This window comes from Moschus berezovskii, chromosome 1 (genome assembly GCF_049115385.1).
Source record: "Moschus berezovskii isolate FMDL1 chromosome 1, NW_MosBer_1.0, whole genome shotgun sequence".
Taxonomy (NCBI): Eukaryota; Metazoa; Chordata; class Mammalia; order Artiodactyla; family Moschidae; genus Moschus; species Moschus berezovskii.
Window position 1 is genome coordinate 712,964 of NC_142460.1, and position 12,973 is coordinate 725,936.

A 12,973-nucleotide genomic window follows, 5' to 3' on the forward strand; every position below is an offset into this window, starting at 1 on the left:
CCCCCAAAAGGAGAGAAAGAAGGGAGTTTCCATGCCTCCCCCAATCATCAGTGAATCCGTGAGTCAGTCTAGGAGCAGGTATTTGACGCTGGGGATGCTACCCACAGTCCATGCACCACTGACCTGCTGGCCCCCACAATCCCTAAAGTTAAACACAACTCTGGGGTTGGCGTGAACTGCCTGTAATCGCTTAGATTTCAGCAGTCCTGCTACGCAAAGCTGCCCATGCCTGGCCCCGGAGTCCTAGACCCACCAGGCAAACCCCAGAGGCCTCTACACAATCCCCCTCCCCTCCCTGCCCCCTTCCCCCTGCCCGGGTCTTCCCCCACAGCCTCTGAGCCCAGCAATAGCCCTCGCCACCTTTCCTGTTCAGGGAGGTGGTCCCAAGACACAGCAATCTCTTTCAATGACCAAGGCTCCAAAAACCAACGATGTCCAACCATGGCCTCTAAGTCATGGAGCCCAGTACCTAATTCCTCCCAAGCCACCCTTCCCAGCCTCCCTGACTCTGCCAAGCAGCAGCTAAATCTTCCACACTCATCTCGGCACCAGCCGGGTCTGTGCCTCCCAGCAAGTGCATCCGGATTCATCTGCCTCTTCCTCAACTTGGTTCCAGGGAGCCTAGGCTAAGTGCAGGCACAGTAAATTCACCCCCTGATCTGCACCTTAGTCCCCACAGTGAACACTGGGCCAACCCCTCTGAGTGATGCTGATTCTGTTTGTTTCTCCTGCCAGCAGGCCCTGGCTGGAGTCTCGCCTCCTTGGGCCTCGGTTTTGCTCCTCTCCTGACCAAGAGCGCTGACTGGTCCAGCCCAATGACTCCTGCTCCTGTGGTCCACCCTGTTCCCTCCTGCATCCCATCCCGCAGACTTCCAGATGGAGCCCTTTGATATGATCCTTTGGTTTATTTCAATCCCTCTCTACCCAAGACAAAGGTGTGTGGTTCCTATTTCAGGCATGAGGACTTGCCATCTGGCTGGGACTGGTGAAGAACTGTCTTCTCTTCAGCAAACCTAGCAGCATATTAAAAAGCAGAGACACACTTTGCCAAAAAAAGATCCGTATAGTCAAACTATGTTTTTTCCAGTAGTCATGTATGGATGTGAGAACTGGACAATATAAAAGACTGAGCACCAAAGAATTGATACCTTCGAACTGTGGTGCTGGAGAAGACTCTTGAGAGTCCCTTGGAGAGCAAGGAGATCAAACCAGTCAATCCTAAAGGAAATCAGTCCTGAATATTCTTTGAAAGGACTGATGCTGAAGCTAAAGCTCCAATACTTTGGCCACCTGATGTGAAGAGCCAACTGATTGGAAAAGACCCTGATGCTGGGAAAGATTGAAGGCAGGAGGAGAAGGGGATGACAGAGGATGAGATGGTTGGATGGCATCACTGACTCAGTGGACATGAGTCTGAGCAGACTCCGGGAGATGGTGGAGGACAGGGAGGCCTGATGTGCTGCTGTCCATGGAGTTGCAAAGAGTCGCCGGACATGACTGAGTGACTGAACAGCAACAGCAGCAGCAAAGAAAAGGACACGGAGAACTACATGTGAATTACCCTTAAGAGGAGCTGCCCAAGGGCGGCAGTTACTGCCCCTGAAGCTGCTTCTGCAGCACAATTTCACAAGCTCAGGATCATCCCGTGGTTTCGTGATCAGTCACGATTGACCAGCGGGGAGAGGTTCATTTACTAGACCAAGGTTCTAGATTTGACCATCTCTAAAGCGGTTCTAGTGGTAAAGAACCCACCTGTCAATGCAGGATACATAAGAGGCGCAGGTTCGATCCCTGGATTGGGAAGATGCTCCTGAAGGAGGAAATGGCAACCCACTCCAGTATTCTTGCCTAGGAAATCCCACGGACAAAGGAGCCTGGCGGGCTACAGTCCATGAGTCCACAAAGAGTCAGACACGACCAGATGGTTAACACACATGGGAGACCACATGTCTAAATAATTCACAGGTTAAAATTAAGTTTCAAAAGAAATGTAAAAGTACATAGAGCTGAGTGAAAGTGAACACAATATATCAAAATTTACATGTGTGTGTTCAGTCACTCAGTTGTGTCCAACTCTTTGCGACCACATGGACTATATCCCACCAGGCTCTTCTGTTCATGGAATTTCCTAGGCAAGAAAACTGGAGTGGATTGTCATTTCCTTCTCCAGGAGATCTTCCTGATCCAGGGTTTGAACCCGTGTCTCTTATGTCTCCTGCATTGGCAGGCAGGTTCTTTACCACTAGTGCCACCTGCTAAAGCAGTGCTGAGAGGGAAATTCATTGCATAGACTTATTAATACACTAGAAATGAGAAAAGTTTTTAAATCAAAAAATTTTCTTTTTTTAACATATTACAAAAATTTTTTTGAGCTTGCAGCTTGTAGGATCTTATTTCCCCAACCAGGTATGCAACTTGTGCCCCCTGCAGTGTTGTACAGAGTCCTAACCACTGACCTGCCGGGGAATTTCCAAAAAACTAAGTTTCTATCTCAAAAAATTAGAAAAATATGAGAGCCAAATAAATCCAAAGCAATGAGAAGGAAGAAAACAAGAAAGACAAGAGAAGAAATCAAAGAAATTGAAAAATAGGAAAACAATAGGAAAAAAACAAGATCAGAAGCTAGTTCTTCGGAAAAATAAGTAAAATTGACAAATCTATAACAAAACTGACAAAAATTAAAAGCAGGAAGCCACAAGTAACATCAGAAATGAAACAAGGGTTATCACAACAGACTCTGCAGACATCTAAAGGATAATAAGGGAATTCTGTGAAGAATTTTACACTTATAAATTTGACAACATGGAAGAAATGGATTAATTCCTCAAAAACTATGAACAAACAAAATTCAGTGAAGATGGACTAGAAAATCTGTAAAGAAAGAAAGTGAAGTTGCTCAGTCGTGTCCGACTCTTTGCGACCCCATGGACTGTAGCCCACCAGGCTCCTCTGTCCATGGAATTTTCCAGGCAAGAGCACTGGAGAGGGTTGCCATTTCCTTCTCCAGGGGATCTTCCTGACCCAGGGGTCGAACCCAGGTCTCCCTCATTGCAGGCAGATTCTTTACCGTCTGAGCCACCTGGGAAGCCACTAGAAAATCTGAACATCCTTATAAACATCAAAGAATTGTAATTTATAATGTAAAATATCTGAAAAAGCTTCCACCCAGTTTTAAAAGAATAATTAACAACAATTTTACATAATCTCTTCCAGAAAATAGAAAAAGGATAAACATTTCCCGCTCATTTTATGAGGCCAGTATCACCCTGATACCAAAAGCAGACAATGACAACACATACACGAAAGGAAACTAGAAACCAACATCTCCTTTGGGTTTAGATGCAAAATTCCCAGACAAAATATTAGCAAACTTAATTCAACAATATAGAAAAGAGAATTATTTACTGTGGCCAAATAGGGTTTATTCCAGATATTTAGGGCTGGTTCAACATCAGGAAATAATCAATGTCAAGGTAAAGAAGAAAAACCATGTAATCATATCAACTAACATGGAAAAAAAATTGACAAAGTCCAACAGTCATTCATAACAAAACCTTTCAGCAAGTTCAAAATAGTGAGGTATTACCTCAGCTTGGAAAATGAAATCTACACCTCGAGCTGAAGTCAAACTTGAAAAGGACTGATGCTTTCCCCCTAAAGCAAGGCTATCTGCTCTCATCACTACTATTTAATATGTCCTAGATCTTCTAGCCACTGAAATAAGGGAAGAAAAAGAAATAAAAAGAACACAGATGAGAAGAGAAGAAATAAAACCATTTGTAGATGGCATGATTATATGTATAAAATCCCAAGGAAACTAAAAACAAACTCTTAGAAATAATAAAAAAAAGTTCAATGAAGTCATAGGATTCAGGATCAGCACGCAAAGATCAAAAGTATTTCTATATCTCTCAGTTGTTCAATCACTAAACAGTGTCCAACTCTTTGAAAACCCCATGGACTGCAGCACGCCAGGTTTCCCTGTCCTCCACCATCGCCTGGAGCTTGCTCAAACTCACGTCCATCGAGCCAGTGATGACATCCAACCACTTCATCCTGTGTCATCCCCTTCTGCTCCTGCCCTCAATCTTCCCTGCCTTCAAAGTCTTTTCCAATGAGTCGGCTTTTTGCATCAGGTGGCCAAATTATTGGAGCTTCAGCATCAGTCCTTCCAATGAAGATTAAGGGTTGATTTCTTTCAGGATTGACTGGTCTGATCTCCTTGCAGTCCAAGATACTCTCAAGAGTCTTCTCCAGCACCACTATTAGAAAGCGTCAGTTCTTCAGCTTTCAGCCTTCTTTGTGATCTAACTCTCAGTTAACATGCACAAACTAAAATCAATGTGATACTATTATAACCACTTAAAAAAAGGAACACTTAGGTACATGCTTAACAAAACACATTGAAGAACTGAATGCTAGAAATGACAACATCCTGATGAAATAAATCAAAGAAAATCTAATATGTTGAAAGACTCAACATAGTCAAGATGTCAGTTCTCTCCAAATTAACCTATAGGTTTATGCAATTCCTATCAAAATCCCAGAAAGGTATTACAGACATAGAGAAACTCACTTTAAAGTTTACATGGAAAGGCACAAGCCCTTGAATAGCTGAAACAATCTTGAAAAAGAACACAGTGAGATGAATCATTCTAGCTGATAATATGGCTTTCTCTCTAGTGGCTGTAATGGAAACAGAGGGATAGATGAATAGAACAGGACAGGGGACCCAGAAATAGACCCACACAAATATGCCCAGATGACTTTTGACAAGGGAGTTAAAGCAATTCAGCGAAGGAAAGACACCTTGTCAACAAACGATGCTGGGCAAATGGACACCCACGGGGAAAAAAGTGAGCTATGACTTAAATCCACATCTTACACAAAAAATTTACTCAAAATACCGCACAGAATCGAATGCAAAACGTAAACCTAGAAATCTTTTGGAAGAAAATAAGTGAAAATCTTTGGGACCAAGAACTAGGCAAGAAGCTGTTTAACTTCGTACCATGAACCAGACACATAAAAATTGTGATAAATGGGCGGTGTAACCCATTCCCCAAATTTAAAACTTTTGCTCTCTGGATGTTTGTGAGAGGAGAATGAAAAGACAAGCTACAGACCGAGGAGAAATACTTGCAAGCTACACGCCAAACAAAGGCCTTGTATCTAGAAGGTATAAAGAACTCGCAAGACTCAGCAGTGGGGAAACAATCCAATTAGAAAACAGGCAAACGGGAACAGACGTTCCACCAAGAGGATGCGCAGATGGCAAATGATCACCTGAAAAGGTGTTGAACATCAGCCCTCTGGGCAACGCAAGCTAACTCCACAGTGAAACACTGCCACACACCTATTGGAACGGCTCCAATAAAACTCAGGCACAACAGCAAATGCAGATGAGGATTCAGAAAACCAGAACTCCTGTGCACTTCTAGGCTTGTCAAATGCTGGAGTTGCTCTGAGAAAGAGGGCAGCGGTTTTCTAAAAATCTAGTTATGTGACAGGGATTCCCCCAGCAAGTGCCCTTCTGGGCATCTATCTGCAAGAAATGGAAACTGTCTGCTTCCTTTATGGGACATCTGGAAATGACTGTATTTTAGAAACGAAGAACAGATTAGTGGTTGCCAGAGATTAGAGAATTGGAGAAGGCAATGGCAACCCACACCAGTACTCTTGCCTGAAAAATCCTATGGATGGAGGAGCCTGGTGGGCTTCAGTCCATGAGGTCGTGAAGAGTTGGACACGACTAAGCGAATTCACTTTCATTTTTCACTTTTATGCATTGGAGAAGGAAATGGCAACCCACTCCAGTGTTCTTGCCTGGAGAATCCCAGGGACGGGGGAGCCTGGTGGGCTGCCATCTATGGGGTCACACAGAGTCGGACACGACTGAAGCAACTTAGCAGTAGAGATTAGAGAATAGGTCTGGGGTCGGGGGTGAGGGTGGTAGATTCGTGAGGGAATTATTAATAGATGGGGTTTTAAAAGGGCAGAGGGGGGATCCTCGCAGGCTTGTAACTGTTCAGTGTCTGCACTGTGGTGTTGGGTACACAGACCCACACGGGTTCTACAAGGTGAACAGAGCTGAGTACACACAGCACACAGACACGCAGATACACACCACAGACACAGACACGTCCTGCATACACACACCACCAAACACACATACTCACTTCACATATACACACATGCACATAAAAACACATAGACATACCACACATACAAACCACAAATACACACACACACACATACATACACACATAGACACACCACACACACATACACAAACCACAAATACACACACACACACATACACAAACCACAAATACACACACACACAAACACATACATACACACATAGACACACCGCACACACATACACAAACCACAAATACGTACACACATAAGCAGACACAACACATGCACACACACATATGTTGTGGCAATTTGAGCATGGGTTGGAAAAGAACTTCTAGACACAGAGGGAGTGAGTTTATTAAGAGCAAAGAGCAGAGATACTGAGGGCGCTGCAAGCACAGCAGGTCGAGCGCCTGCTAGACCAGGCAGAGCCAACCCCTTTTGTGGATTAGTAGCCAATTTTTATAGCCTCAAGACAAAGAAAATTCCTGCTAGAAGGGTGGCATTAGGTGACCAGTTAGGGTGTTATGGGGTGATTACCAGGGTGGACAGTTTTGCCTAATTTGAGGTCAGAAAGCTGGTTGTTAAGGATCTGAGGGTGTAGGCAGTGGTTACAATGGGGTTGTCAGTTCCAGAGACGACCTTGGTCATCTCTGTGGCTTTGGGATAGGGTTTCATATTATACATACCACATATACACAGAGACACACAAAACACATACCACGTACAAACACACACACAGGAGTATAAGTAGGACTGGACACATCCAAATACGGTCAATGCACTTTGCCACTGTCCACATCCTGCCTGAGACAGAGTCCTATAGGTTTGTAAAAGGTCATCATGAGGGAAAATGGGGCCACGTTCCCAAGGGTCCCCTCTCTGCCTTACTCCTCATGCCTGCACGTGATGCTGCAATGATCTCAATGAAGATTTCAGTTAGAAAATATTAGCCTGATAAGAATAGTTCTGGGAAGGACTGCCCTGGAGCTCCAGTGATTAAGATTCCGTTTTCCAATGCAAGGGGGTGCCAACTCCATCCCTGGCTGGAGAGCTAAGCTCCCACGTGCCTCTCGGACAAAAAAATCAAAACCCAAAACAGAAGCAACATTGTAACAAATTCAATAAAAACTTAAAATGGTCCGCATTTTAAAAAAGGGCTTCCCTGGTGGCTCAGCTGGTAAAGAATCTGCCTGCACTGCGGGAGACCTGGGTTCGATCTCTGGATTGGGAAGATCCCCTGGAGAAGGGAAAGGCTACCCACTCCAGTATTCTGGAGAATTCTATGGACTGTATAGCCCATAGGATTGCAGAGTCGGAAATGACTGAGCAACTTTCACCACATTAAAAAAAAAAACCCTTTAAAAAGAATATTTCAGAAATCATGGTTCTGCAGCTTCATTAAACAAAACTAAAAAATCATTGTCACAGTTATTTTTGTCAACAACCCTCTGTGTGGTTGGCCAGAGGAAAGTAAACGGAAATACCAGCGCTCCACCCAGCCCCACGCATATGACTACACCGGTAGATAAGGCCCCCCAGCACCCCCAACAAAGGCCCACGAGGGAACTCTTCCCTCAGCCTCAGGGAAGCTGGGGGCTGTGGGGTTTCCTCACAGTTTCATGGCCAAAGGCCTGACTCAAGCCCTGGTTGAAGTGGGTTGCAGACCCTGGAGTCCCCCCTGGGCTCTGCCATCTTCCAGCATCCCTCCTGGCTGGCTCTGACTGACAGGGGGCACCCCAGGGGTGGGGGCAGGAAGCAGCTCTGGCCTGGTCGCCTTCTCACAAGCCAGGAGGAAGGTGAGATGTGGCTCCATGGTCACAGACCCAGCAGGCTCCTCTCTGGGGTATGGGAGAGTCTGGAATTTTCTAGTGATCAGGAGGAGTGGAAGAGAGTGGCCGCACTTCCCAGAGCCCCACCTGGCGGCCAGGCCTGGGAAGCGCCCAGGTTTCCTTTACAGGAGGCGCTCTGAGGGCGGGTGTGATAAACCAGCAGTGTGTGGACCCCAGGACAGTGCCCTGCTCTGTCCCTGCCCTTTCCTGGTGTTGTCGTCTGGAGCTTCAGGAAATGAGCACTAAGTTCAGATACTGCATTGGGAACCAGTGACGTTACACATTATATATAATGTACCAGCCTGGGGGCCTCCCGCCTGGGCCACCCCCCGGGCCTATCGTGCAGAGGTGGGTCTGCAGCCACTCCCGAGGGAGGGGGGTCAGTAGAGGGCAACGCACATGGCGGGTGGGGAACACAGCAGACCCCAGCTCTTCCTGCAGTCCTCCTCCGCTGCTCTGACCCCAGCAAAGACGCCATGGCCAGTGGGCACTTCCAGTTTGCACCTAAGATAAAAAGGAAAGAGGAAAAATGGTGAAAAGCTCCTGATAGAAAAATAAAATCTCAAGTCCATTTCTCCAACTTTGAAAACACAACATCAGTGCTTAGTGGATGGATTTTAAAGAACACCACTGTTGTTTCTTTTCATTCTTAGAATAAACCCTCTATTTTGCCAGTTCTCACTGCTTGATAGTTTTTCTGTGAACTCGACCTGGAGTCATAATTTTTTATAGAATTATGATCATGCTACGGCACACCAGGATATGGCATAGACATGTATCAGGACTCAGTCCTCACACAACGAGTAGTTATCGTGTACCTTTAAGGGGAGAGATATGGATGGTTTTCTAAAGAGTCATAGTTTTTCATTATGAATGTAATTATTAGGTTGATTTTCACCTACTTGCATATATATATGTCCTGGTTTATCACACAGTGGCATTCAGGCAGAGTCCGTAGAGGTGGTACGTTTATTTCATGGTCATCACTCAGTCCTCCACTGGTGTCCTTGAGCAGCTTTGGGTCCTGGGTTGGACGCTGAGATGTGCAGATGAAGAAAACATAGGCTGAACTCAGGAGCTTCAGCCTAGATGAGAGGCAGGCTCAGAAACAAATGAGCTTGTTGCTGTATAAATATGCTTCCATCTATGTGTGCCTGCATGCACACACAGACACACACACACAGTGCTACAGGACCCCTGAAGAATAACCTCTCTACGGGTCCATGAGCTTTGGGGAAAATTCAGACCATTTAGGAACCCAGAAGAGGCACATGAACCAGAAGGCAGCGAGTCTCCAGAAGCTGCTCCCAGGCAGACAGACAGCCCCATGGTTCTAGGTGTGGGGCTGGGCCAGGCACAGAGGACCTTGTGTCCCACCTCACCGAGGCGCAGCGGGCCAGCCAGGCTTTCTCACCCACAATGAGGGGGAAACACAGCCAGATGAGTCAATTTGTATTAATTAAATGATTGGAAGCCAATGCTGCTTAAGATTTCGCAGCAGAAACTTGATCCTTCTTGGTCATCACCGGCACATCTGTTTGCTGGAGGCTGGGCAGTTGGAAAATGCATCTGCCATTAAGTCAGAGCTTGGCTGCTACACACGTGCCCCAGTCCCACTGTCGTGCTTTGGCGACATTCTTGCTGAGGAGCCTTTGGACCCTGAGACCAGTACAGCTGCACCTACATCTTGAGCTTCTTCCACCAGCAGTGGCTCCTGGGCTGGGCTGTGGGACAGGGTGACAGCTTGGGGAAAGCACAGCTAGACCTTCCTGGAAGCTTCTTGCACAATCCAGGTGGTCTCTCCAGAAGAGGAGAGGAAATCAGCTCCAGCAGTTTTCTCGGTTCCTGGCAGAAGCCCTCCTATTTAGGAAAGGGAGGCAACTGACAGTTTCTGTGGCCAACTAGAGTATTCACGCTGTTGACCACTTTTGTAATACTGTTTGCAAGCTTTCTATAATATTGTTAGGTTGTCTGCAATTCTCAAGTGTGCTCTCAAGTCACTCAGTTGTGTCTGACTCTGCAACCCCATGGATGGTAGCCCGCCAGGCTCCTCTGTCCATGGGATTCTCCAGGCAAGAACACTGGAGAGGGTTGTCATTTCCTCCTCTAGGGGATCTTCCCGACCCAGGGATGGAGCCTGTGTCTCTTGCACCACCTGCACTGGAGGTGGATTCTTTACCACTCGTGCCGCCATAGCCATGTTAAATACTGAGGTGATAAAAGAGAGGGAGAAAGAAAGAGAGACAGAGGGAGGGGCCGTCTCTGGGGCACCGTCCTGGACATTTGGGGTCAGGTGGCTCCCTCATCCACTCAGGACCCGAATGTCCCACAGCTGCTTCTTCAGATCTGAGTCACCGGGGAAGACATCCCACCCCATCTATGAAGTATTCCTCGGGCTGTGGTCGGGCTGCAGGTTAGGAGAGCTCCAGCCTTCTCTCCCGGCTCCTGCGCTGGCTGGCTGTCAGACATGAGGTGAGTGCTAAGCTCTTTCCATGGGGAAAAAGAACAAGATGGCAAACAGCTCCACCCATAAACCTCAAGCCAGCAAATATCTCCACTGGGACTAAACATTTCTAGGTGACAGAGAAGTTGGTTATGATTTTGAATCACTATTACGTCTCAGCTGAAGCTGAAAACCCAATACTTTGGCCACCTGATACGAAGAACTGACTCATTGGAAAAGACCCTGATCCTGGGAAAGATTGAAGGCAGGAGGAGAAGGGGACAACAGAGGATGAGATGGTTGGATGACATCACTGACTCGACAGACATGAGTTTGGGCGAGCTCTGAGATTTGGCGATGGATAGGTGTGCTGCAGTCCATGGGGTCACAAAGAGTCAGACACGACTGAGCGACTGAACTGAACTGAACTGAACTGAATTATGTCTCAAATGGGCTCAAACTGGTGGTGCAAAGTCCCTTTGGACTCAGATGCCAAAGCATGCTTTACTTCCTGCTAGTGTAATGTTCATTACCGGCCCCCTGAGTGGTCCTGGGAAAATGTTGTCTGTTTCACAGCTTGGTTTCCTCACCTGCAGAATGGGACTGTGAGCACCCCTGCGTCATAGGGTTGGTGTAACCATGAAAGAAGTCAGCACATGAAACAGGCTTAGACCTGTCCTTAGACAGGCCAGGACCCAGGACATGCCAAGGAGCTGCCTGCCCTTAGGGTTACCCAAGACCTTTTGAAAGATGTAAGCCAGCAAATCTTTCCCAACAAAATAGCAGAAAGAAACCACAACAGGCTTGAAGTACATTTCTGGTGACCCCAAAGTCAGGTTTTCACAAGCGAGATGATCACATATGAAATCTTTCATCTTTTCACAACTTGGATCTTCAATACTTGAGTTACCACTACTCTTTTTTATTATTTTTTTTATTGGAGTACTACTTCATTTCTAGCAGGGTGATTTTAATGACACTGAGTTTCCCAGGTGGCACTCGTGGTAGCAGAGGATGAGAGAGTTGGATGGCATCACCAACTCAATGGACACGAACCTGAGCAAACTCCAGGAGACAGTGAAGGACAGGGAAGCCTGACATGCTGCCGTCTGTGGGGTCGCAAAGAGCCAGATATGGCTTAGCAACTGAACAGCAACAACAAATTTTAATGGAGATTCATGGGTTTAGACCAAGAAATGATCAAGTGCCATGATGCCATTATCGACTGAAATATGAAGAACTTCAATGACTTCTTTCTTTTTTCCTATAGAACGTTGTTTTTTATTGAAGTACAGTGGATGGACAATATTATGCTAGTTTCAGGGGTACAACATAGTGACTCAGCGTCCAAACACATTATTAAGTCACACAGTCACGGGCAGGTCTAGTTACCGTCTGTCCCCACACCAACGTATTACTGTATTTTTGACTATATATATGTGCAGTGTGTTACATCCCTGTGGCTTATTTATTTTGTAACTGAAGTTTGTCCCCCTTAACCTCCTTCCCCCGTTCCACCCAACCCTCAAGCCCATCCCCTCCGCCAGCCTCCCACGTGTTGTTCTGTGCCTGAGAGTCTTTTTCTGTTTGTTCATTTGCTTTGCTTTCTAGATTTCACATGTAAGTGAAATATTTCCATTATTGTTTTGTATTTGTCTTTGTCTAATTTATTTCATTTAGCATGATATTCTTAAGATCCATCCACCTTGTCACAAATGGCAAGATTCCGGGGTTTTTTATGGCTGAAAAATGTTCCACTGAATATGTTTGCCCCATCTTCTTTATCCATCTGTCTGCTGACGGACACTTCTGTACCTTGGCTGTTATAAACAAGGTCGCTGTGAACACTGGGTTGCATGCATCTTTTCTAAATACTGTTTTTGTTTTTTCTTTTCAGACATATATCCAGAAGTGGAAATGCTAGATCAAATAGTAGCTCTATTTTTAGTTTTTTGAGGAAACTCCAGACTGTTTTTCATAGTGGCCGCACCAACATACATTCCTACCAATAGTGCACAAGGATTCCACATTCTCCCTGACATTTGCTATTTGTGTTCTTTTTGATAATAGCCCTTCTGACAAGAGTGAGGTGATAACTCATTGTAGTTTTGATTTGCATTTTCCTGGTGATTATTGATGTTGAACATCTTTTCATGTGTTTGTCAACCATCGGTACGTCTTCTTTGGAAAAAATGTCTATTTAGATCCTCTGCCCATTTTTAAAATTGGATTGTTTACATTTTTTTGCTATTGAGTTGTATGAGTTCTTTGTATATTTTGCATATTAAACCTCTACTGATTATATCATTTGCAAAAACCTTCTCCCATTCAGTAGGCAGCCTTTTCATTTTATTGATGCTTTCCTTAGCTGTGCAAAACGCTTTTTAGTAAGATTTATTTTTGCTTTTCTGAGGAGACAGGTTAAAAAAAAATACTAATACTAATTTCAAAGAATTCCCTGCCCATGTTTTCTTCTACAAATTTTGTAGTTTCAGGTTACATTTATGTCTTTAAGCCCATTGAGCTTGTTTTTGTGTATGGTGTAAAAGTAGGC